General features: G+C 43.3%; 1 protein-coding gene across 1 annotated transcript in view; it reads right to left on the bottom strand.

The window, feature by feature from the left end:
- The window catches only part of dnah2 (dynein, axonemal, heavy chain 2), a 228,560-nt gene that overhangs the window by 118,352 nt on the left and 102,708 nt on the right, over positions 1-7,500 (bottom strand). The gene's annotated exons all lie outside the window — the stretch shown is intronic.

The raw sequence follows: 7,500 nt of genomic DNA, 5'->3' as shown, positions 1-7,500 counted from the left end.
AACACATATTACAAGGGAGAATATGTTTCTGTCCTCCAGTCTGTTTCTGTCCTCCAGTCTGAGTAGGGATATAACAGTGCTGTGTAGCTACTGTACTCTGAACAGCTTTTATCACTGACGCTCTCTCACACACGCACACGCACACACACGCGCGCGTTCTCTCTACACCTAAGAAAGAACACAGTGAGGGGCTGAGGGACGGCAGAGTGGGCGGTTGAGGTGCAGGTAGGTAAGGCAGGGAACAGCCCTCACAACAACAGACCTTTCCTCCACCTCACTAGCTGAAGCTCTCTAAAATATTACAACAAAGAGAACAGAGTGGTGAGGAGCTGAGGGACTGAGGAGGGTATGATGGGGGGGGGGGGGGGGGGGGCTGGGGTTGAAGAGGGGGGGCCGAGGTGACCAGAGCTTTCAGAAACAAAAATAATGGGGACAAAGTAAGAAGCTGTGGTCTCCGCCCCCCCGCCTAGCGTGCCTGGTAACCATGGCAGCAGCCTCGTGCGGCACTGCAGCCGTCGCCATGCCAACGGCGGCAGCAGCCTTCTGCCGGGGATCAGACGCGGTGGGCGACACCTGACGCATACACACACAGACACACACACGCACACACACACCTGCAAACCCACAAAAGCAGGAATACACACATAAAGGCACGACTGACACACGCACGCACGCACGCTCACACACACACACGCACGCACGCTCCCACACACACACACACACACACACACACACACACACACACACACACACACACACACACACACACACACACACACACACACACACACACACACACACACACACACACAGAGATCATGACTTCAGCAGGTGTGCAGAGAGCTAACTTTTCTTTAATTTCATCAGACGTGGTGTGTTCTGAGCACACCGTGTATTAGACACACACACAGCGACACACAAGCGTGCCCATACCACTGTTGTCCACGTATTAATAACCAGTCCTCCAATGTCAATTTGAGCTCTCAAGGACTGTGGTGCAGAGAGAGACAGGGCCATGCAGAGAGGAGAGGAGAGGAGAGAGAGGGCCTTAATGTATTCACACTGAGTCCCGACACCACAGGAACTACAGGTTCAACTACCTACAATACCAGACTGGTACCTACAGTACCAGACCTGTTGTTTCACCACATTAGGTGGGAGAGATAGGATAGGATTCAAATAGTGTTCTAGATGAGAGAGAGCGAGAGAGAGAGAGAGAGAGAGAGAGAGAATGAAAAAGAGAGAGAGAGTGAGAGTGAGTGAGAGAGATAGAGAGAAAGAAAAAAGAGAGTGAGAGCGAGAGAGAGCGAGAGAGAGAATGAAAAAAAGAGAGAGTGAGAGCGAGAGAGAGCGAGAGAGAGAATGAAAAAAGAGAGAGTGAGAGCGAGAGAGAGAGAGATGGGTTCTTGAGGGAAGGGCAATGAAAGGAGGAGGCTAGGTTATCCGCACGCTCCATCAGCTAGGGACACACACACACACACCGCTCAGAGTGCACACACACGCATGGCGCATAGGGCATACACTGCTCAGAGCACACTCACAATGCCTAAATGCACACACACACAATCACTCAAAGCACAGGTACACACTGTTAGTGACTAATCACACACTCTCCATAATGTACACTGAGATTAGGAACACCTAATTTGTCACCCCCCCCCCCCGCTCAATTGGACAGGGCATGGACTCTACAAGGTGTCGAAAGGGATGTTGGCCCATGCTACCACTTACACATTCAAGACCCTATGTTCACTCTGCTCTGCTTGTAATGCCATACACACACACACACACACACACACACACACACACACACACACACACACACACACACCCGCACACACACACACACACACACACACACACACACACACACACACACACACACACACACACACACACACACACACACACACACACACACACACACACACACACACACTAACTTATCATGTACATTCATACAACTGTCAACTGACCCACAAAATACAAAGAGAAACAAACGCATGACACGCACAAAAACACGCACACTGAGCCGACACGCATCACTACGTCTCCATCGACTGCTGAAGCAATACACGCTGACCACAAACTCACTTACCAACAACACTCGCCACACTCTGCACATATGCTTCACTTGATCCATCCATCCGACACACACACACACACACACACACACACACACACACACACACACACACACACACACACACACACACACACACACACACACACACACCACACCAACCACACACGTAATACATGCTGAAGGATCTGGTGTTATCCAGCAGAGCTAGAGGAGGAATGCCCAGAGGGCCGAGCTCAGGGCTAGTGCCCAGAGAGCTGCCTGCCTGAATGGCTGAATGGAGCCCAGAGACAGAGCTGTGGGGAGGCGCGCGTGTGTGTGTGTGTGTGTGTGTGTGTGTGTGTGTGTGTGTGTGTGTGTGTGTGTGTGTGTGTGTGTGTGTGTGTGTGTGTGTGTGTGTGTGTGTGTGTCTGCCTGATTACTGTACAGACAGGCAAATAGCCATTACTGCCATGCTGTTTACTGTATACTGTAGCTATTGTATATGTGTGTGTGCATTTTGCTCTGATGATATTTCACATGAAGGCTGTGGAATATCTGTTGGTGATGTGTGTGTGAGTGCAGGGCTCGACATTAACGCTGGTCTTCTTGTCCGGGACAAGTAAACCAAAATTGGCAGACAAGAAGAATATAGGTTTGAGTTGTCTGAATGGACATGTAAAAAAAAAAATTATCCCACAACAATCCCCATATCAAACAATTACTCCGATCAGAATTGGATCAGAGAGGGCAACATTGGAATAATATTAAAATCTATTTTTCATGAACTTAAATTTAAAAAAGCCGACATGTCAAAGTTTATATGATATGCATATTGGTTACAGCCTCATGTCCGAACCTATGCTGACATGAGGGAGGCGGCAGAAAATGTAGCCAAACTTTCATGAGACGTTTAATTACATAAATATAGGCTAAACACATGTTTGACAAATACAATGAAGGATAATTAACAATAACGTCTAAAGGCTTGATTCTGTCAACATATCCGAGGCACTGTTCGTTCATATTAAATCGTCACAAGACCAGAGAGTGAAGGACAGTGCATGTCGCAGACCGCACCCAACTTGAATCTGAGAGGAGGAGGTCAGAATTTTGAAACTATTTAACCATAAACTTCACTGTTTAAAACCTGGATATTTTATGTAATTGTATGAAACATGTCTTACCTTGTTTCAAAGTAGCCTAGTCTAAAATACAACCATAGAAATGTTGAGGGAATTATTTTCTAAACACTTAAAGAAATGTAATTGTCCAGCAGCCAAAGGCATAATCCTAGTCATTTAAATAACCCATCCTAGTTGATGCATCATTAGATCTCCCCTCTTTCTTAATTTCGAATTGATATTTTCATCTCTGTCAAATAGTGATGGGAAGTTTGTCTCTTTTTATCGACTCCTTCAGTCAAAAGAACAACTCTTTCAACTAATTTCTTTCATTTGAGTCAATAAAGCCGCAGACCTGTAAACGTGTGTCGTGTGCTTAAAAAACAACGTACATTTGTTGATTGCTAGGCAAACAAATAAGATTCTTTCTTTATTGCCGTGAAAGGTGATAAGCACAATATCGTTCTCGAACTGCATCCCCCCCAAACAATTTGTTCTCGAGTTTGAGTTTGTTGAGCAGAGCCTGTGTATGTTTTGGTTCTACAAAGCAGTGTCCATTATAACATTCAATAATGAATTAATTTAATTCATTCTTGCACCATGTGATCAATTATCAGTTCTAAACATGTCTTTTTCTTCTCTATGCTCAATATCTACAGTTGAAGTCGGAAGTTTACATACACCTTAGTCAAATACATTTAAACTCAGTTTTCACAATTCCTGACATTTAATCCAAGTAAAAATTCCCTGTTTTAGGTCAGTTAGGATCACCACTTTCTTTTCAGAATGTGAAATGTCAGAATAATAGTAGAGAGAATGATTTATTTCAGCTTTTATTTCTTTCATCACATTCCCAGTGGGTCAGAAGTTTACATACACTCAATTAGTATTTGGTAGCATTGCCTTTAAATTGTTTAACTTGGGTCAAACGTTTCGGGTAGCCTTCCACCAGCTTCCCACAATAAGTTGGGTGAATTTTGGCCCATTCCTCCTGACAGAGCTGGTGTAACTCAGTCAGGTTTGTAGGCCTCCTGGCTCGCACACGCTTTTTCAGTTCTGCCCACAAATGTTCTATAGGATTGAGGTCAAGGCTTTGTGATGGCCACTCCAATACCTTGACTTTGTTGTCCTTAAGCCATTTTGCCACAACTTTGGAAGAATGCTTGGGGTCATTGTCCATTTGGAAGACCCATTTGCGACCAAGCTTTAACTTCCTGACTGATGTCTTGAGATGTTGCTTCAATATATCCACATAATTTTCCTACCTCATGATGCCATCTATTTTGTGAAGTGCACCAGTCCCTCCTGCAGCATAGCACCCCCACAACATGATGCTGCCACCCCCGAGCTTCAAGGTTGGGATGGTGTTCTTCGGCTTGCAAGCCTCCCCCTTTTTCCTCCAAACAGAACGATGGTCATTATGGCCAAACAGTTCTATTTTTGTTTCATCAGACCAGAGGACATTTCTCCAAAAAGCACAATCTTTGTCCCCATGTGCAGTTGCAAACCGTAGTCTGGCTTTTTTATGGCGGTTTTGGAGCAGTGGCTTCTTCCTTGCTGAGCGGCCTTTCAGGTTATGTCGATATAGGACTCGTTTTACTGTGGATATAGATACTTCTGTACCTGTTTCCTCCAGCATCTTCACAAGGTCCTTTGCTGTTGTTCTGGGATTGATTTGCACTTTTCGCACCAAAGTACGTTCATCTCTAGGAGACAGAACGCGTCTCCTTCCTGAGTGGTGTGACGGCTGCGTGGTCCCATGGTGTTTATACTTGCGTACTATTGTTTGTACAGATGAACATGGTACCTTCAGGCATTTGGAAATTGCTCCCAAGGATGAACCAGACTTGTGGAGGTCTACATTTTTTTTTCTGAGGTCTTTGCTGATTTCTTTTGATTTTCCCATGATGTCAAGCAAAGAGGCACTGAGTTTGAAGGTAGGCCTTGAAATACATCCACAGGTACACCTCCAATTGACTCAAATGATGTCAATTAGCCTATCAGAAGCTTCTAAAGCCATGAGATCATTTTCTGGAATTTTCCAAGCTGTTTAAAGGCACAGTCAACTTAGTGTATGTAAACTTCTGACCCACTGGAATTGTGATACAGTGAATTATAAGTGAAATAATCTGTCTGAAAACAAATGCTGGAAACATAACTTGTGTCATGCACAAAGTAGATGTCCTAACCGACTTGCCAAAACTATAGTGGTTGAAAAACGAGTTTTAATGACTCCAGCCTAAGTGAATGTAAACTTCCGACTTCAATTGTATTTTCCTGCGCATATATGACAGACAGTTGCTGGTCGTCTCTGGAGCCGCTAAACCGGAGGAGCGTGTATTAATCCTGCTGTAGACCTCATTGCGGCCAGCACTAGCATGTCAAACGAACGACTAAAATGAACGAGTCACTCAGAAACGTCTTAAAACTTCTAGTTCCTCCCAAACCCGGATCCGGGAGCACCCCCACCAGTAAAAAAGCTGACTAGCATAGCCTAGCATAGCGTCACAAGTAAATACTAGCATCTAAATATCATTAAATCACAAGTCCAAGACACCAGATGAAAGATACACTTCTTGTGAATCTAGCCACCATTTCTGATTTTTAAAATGTTTTACAGGGAAGACACAATATGTAAATCTATTAGCTAACCACGTTAGCAAAAGACACAATTTTTCTTACTCCACCATTTTTTCACTCCATCAGTAGCTATCACCAATTCGACCAAATAAAGATATAAATAGCCACTAACCAAGAAAAAACTTCATCAGATGACAGTCTGATAACATATTTATTGTATAGCATATGTTTTGTTAGAAAAATTTGCATATTTCAGGTATAAATCATAGTTTACCATTGCAGCCACCATCACAACTCGACTAGAATAACTACAGAGAGCAACGTGTATTACCTAATTACTCATCATAAAACATTTCTTAAAAATACACAGCGTACAGCAATTGAAAGACACAGATCTTGTGAATCCAGACAATATTTCAGATTTTCGAAGTGTTTTACAGCGAAAACACAATATATCGTTATATTAGCATACCACATGTGCTAACATCACCCCAGCATTGATTCAAGGCAAAAAGAGCGATAACGTTATCACCACCAAAATATATTAATTTTTTCACTAACCTTCTCAGAATTCTTCAGATGACAGTCCTGTAACATCATATTACACAAGGCATATAGAGTTTGTTCGAAAATGTGCATATTTAGCGGCACAAATCATGCTTATACAATGAGAAAAGTTGCCAAGCTGCAAAGAAAAATGTTGGGCGCCATCTTGGAGAGTCACCTAGTCTAATCAATAAATAATCATAAACTTGACTAAAAAATACAGGGTGGACAGCAATTGAAAGACAAATTAGTTCTTAATGCAATCGCTGAATTACATTTTTAAAATTAACGTTGCTGCGCAATACAGGGTCCGATAACGCAAGGCTACATTGCAAGTAATGGCGTTTTATGCATTTGACTATTTTCAACAGAACAACGATTTATCAGCATAAATAGTTCTTACTATTAGCTGAGCTTCCATCAGAATCTTGGGCAAGGTGTCCTTTCTCCGGTCTAATCGTCTTTTGGTCGAAAGATGTCCTCTTGTCCTGTCGAAATGGCCACTAACGTTCGGCATGTACCGGAAAAGTGTCCAACTCTTGAAAGTGCGTCACAAAGAAATGCCAGAAAATCGCAATAAACTGCTATAAACTGCTATAAGTCGGTTTAAATTAACTACCTTATGATGTCTTTAACAACTATAACGAATAAAAACATGACCGGGGATATAGAACTGGCTAAACCAAAGCTTGGAAGGAGGCCAGTCCGACGTCCATTCTGCGTCGAGCGCAAGGTTGAAAAGAAAGGTACTTCCGCTCCAGGGTCTAATATAAGGTCCCCGATTGCGCAATCGACTCCATTCAAATTGTCACCACTTACTGACATCTAGAGGAAGGCGTATGCAGTGTTTGTAGCCCCACAGCGTTCACAGGGACTTATAAACTGACCTGGGAACAGAGGCCGAGATTTCTGAAATCTCACTCCCTGGCAGGAAAAGTGCTGCAGAATGAGTTCTGTTTCACTCAGAGACATAATTCAAACGGTTTTAGAAACTAGAGAGTGTTTTCTATCCAATAGTAATAATAATATGCATATTGTACGAGCAAGAATTGAGTACGAGGCAGTTTAATTTGGGGACCAATTTTTCCAAGATCGAAATAGCACCCCCCATAGGCTCAAGAGGTTTTAAAGCCTTGTTGGTTAAGGGCTTGTAAAGTAAGCATTTCACTGTAAGGTCTACCTGTTGTA

This window comes from Salvelinus namaycush, chromosome 6 (assembly GCF_016432855.1).
Source record: "Salvelinus namaycush isolate Seneca chromosome 6, SaNama_1.0, whole genome shotgun sequence".
NCBI lineage: Eukaryota > Metazoa > Chordata > Actinopteri > Salmoniformes > Salmonidae > Salvelinus > Salvelinus namaycush.
The sequence above is the reverse complement of the archived record's forward strand: the minus strand, read 5'-3'. Positions and strand labels throughout refer to the sequence as shown.